This window comes from Sinocyclocheilus grahami, unplaced genomic scaffold (assembly GCF_001515645.1).
Source record: "Sinocyclocheilus grahami isolate Dianchi unplaced genomic scaffold, SAMN03320097.WGS_v1.1 scaffold1622.1, whole genome shotgun sequence".
NCBI lineage: Eukaryota > Metazoa > Chordata > Actinopteri > Cypriniformes > Cyprinidae > Sinocyclocheilus > Sinocyclocheilus grahami.
In genome coordinates, this window is record NW_015506801.1 from 130989 (window position 1) to 133759 (window position 2771).

The window sequence follows — 2771 nt, forward strand, 5'->3', positions numbered from 1 at the left end:
ACACACACACACACACGCACGCACACACACACACACACACACGCACACACACACACACACACGGACAGACACACACATGCTCACACACACACACAGACACACAGACACACACACACACACACAGACACACACACACACACACACACACACACACACACACACACACACACACACACACACACACACACACACACAGACACACACACACACAGTTTATATTTTAAAATGATTTTACTTACGAATTTTTATAATTGAATCGATTTGAGTACATTTGTTTTTAGTACATTTTAAGTGTTAATTAATTAACAATTTCCCCTTAAATTATGAATACATTTCACAAATGATTACAAAGAAATGTGGAGTAACACATTGAAATAAATGTGAAAATTTTAACAGAAACAGAAAAAGTCTTTTCTTGTAAAATCTACTCCAATAATTTGTTTTGTTCACAATTTTAAAATATATATTTTTTAATATACAGTGGTACTGTGGTACATTTCATTACACTGCAGAAAGGAACTATAACAGATCCCACATGTACATTTGATGCATTTGTAATGTGTTTTTTTTTCTCATCTGCAATACATTTTGACCACATTAGATGTTAAAAAGGCATTCAGAAAATGTATGTTCTGAAATAAAGATGCTTCTGGTTTAGAATGCATGTGAAATGCTTTCTTTAAACTGTTTGTACAGTATTCAAGTGCTCAGACAGTTTGTAAATAAAGTTTGAGCATGTGTTGTTAATGTTGGATCTTACCTGCTTCTGTGATGATGATGATGAGCAGACAGACCACTTCTGTCGTTCTTCAGCCCTGCCTTCGCTTTAGCAGCGTCTGAAAGAGGAAGTTTCTTCTCTTTGGTTTCCTGTGTGATTCTGTCATGTGAACACAATTACAGCTCATTATTGATGAGCTCAGCCAGCAGCTGCTCGTGTTATCTGACTGTGTTCACTCATTCTGATCAGTTGAAGAGTTCATTATGGGTAGTTAAGTCCCTCATCACTAGTAGTTCTGCTGGTGATCTGGTCAAAGACTTTGTTGAGTTGTGTGTTATTTGTACTGAGCGTTTGACAGCCGCAGGAGTGTGTGATACGTTGATGCTGACTCCTGTCACACGTGTGACTGACGCTGCACTACTTGTATGTCACGTGTGATACTGTAAAACACACACACACAGCATCACTGCAAACGACACACGCTTCACAGCATGACACACACGAGCACAGATGGAGAGGATCTGACTCAGCAACCTGACAGTATCAGCTCAGATTCACCTGCTTCAGCTGAAGACACTGTGGAAATATCATTATATGATCAGCATGATATTTGTGACCCTGCAGCACAAAAGCAGTGTTAAGTCGCTGGGGGATATTTGTAGCAATAGCCAACAATACATTGTATGGGTCACAATTATACATTTCTCTTTTATGACAAAAATCATTAGGATATTAAGTAAAGATCATGTTCCATGAAGATATTTTGTAAATTTTCTACCGTAAATATATCAAAACTTAATTTTTGATTAGTAATATGCATTGCTAAGAACTTCATTTGGACAACTTTAAAGATGATTTTCTCAATATATTATATTATATTAATATTTGTACCCTCAGATTCCAGATTTTCAAATAGTTGTATCTCAGCCAAATATTGTCCTATCCTAACAAACCATACATCAATGGAAAGATTTATTCAGCTTTCAGTGTAATCTCTATTTATTAGTCTGATACCATCACTGTACTATGGTACTTCTACAGCTCTTTTTATTTTTTACATATTATTTCACATATTTCATTTATTATATATTTATTTTACATTTTGTTTATTCTATAATATACTATATATATTTTAGATATGTATTGTTATTTATTTCACATATTTTTGTTATATTTTAAATATCATATGTCATTTATTTTACATATTATTATATGTTTTAATTTGATATTTTAAATATTAAATTTTTATTTGAGATATTTACTATTTAATATACATGTATATATTATAGTTGTTTTACAGTTTATTAGATAATACACTATATTTATTTTTATATTTTATATTATTATTACAAATATTTTTTATTTTACATACTATTTATTGTATATTTATAATACTTCTACATTGTTATTTATTTGACAGTATTTATATATATTTATATATATATATATATATATATATATATATATATATATATATTTGTGGTCAAAAAAATAGTTTTATATATATATATATATATATATTAGTGGTGTCAAAATTAGCATTTTCTCTTGACAAGAAGTGCATTTATTCAGTCGCAGAACGTGTTTATGATCACATCAAACCGGTCCAGCTTCACTTCAGCGTCAGACACGAGTCAAATCAGCGCGGAAACGATACTGTGCTCGCAGCGCATGCTCTTCAATTGCACGCACAAAGGCGCCGGCGCACGCTGTAGCCTGTATCCTTTCATATCAAAGCGTGAAATAAACTACGTGCGTGCAATGTCGTGGTCAGTTAAGTCATGAAGTTACCTTAAAACTGTGCATGCATGACAAATTTAAGGGGGTCTGAATACTTTCCGTACCCACTGTATATTTATATATATTACCTATTGTTTGTTAAATCATATGCTGTATATTACATTATATATATACAGTATATACACACACACACACATTGGATTTAAAGGGGTCATATGATGCTGCTAAAAAGAACATTATTTGGTGTATTTGGTGTAATGTTTGGAAATGTTACGCCCCTCACCATACTGTGATGCCCTGTCCGGCCGGAGCG

The 2771-nt window shown here is 33.0% G+C and overlaps 1 protein-coding gene across 1 annotated transcript in view; it reads right to left on the bottom strand.

Annotated features, from left to right (window-relative positions):
- The window catches only part of ctss1 (cathepsin S, ortholog 1), an 8919-nt gene extending 7927 nt beyond the window's left edge, over window positions 1–992 (bottom strand). Inside the window, exon 1 of the mRNA XM_016257960.1 lies at window positions 761–992. The gene's annotated coding sequence lies outside the window, so the exon portion shown is untranslated. The remainder of the gene's footprint in view (window positions 1–760) is intronic.
- Between the last annotated feature and the right edge of the window lie 1779 nt (window positions 993–2771).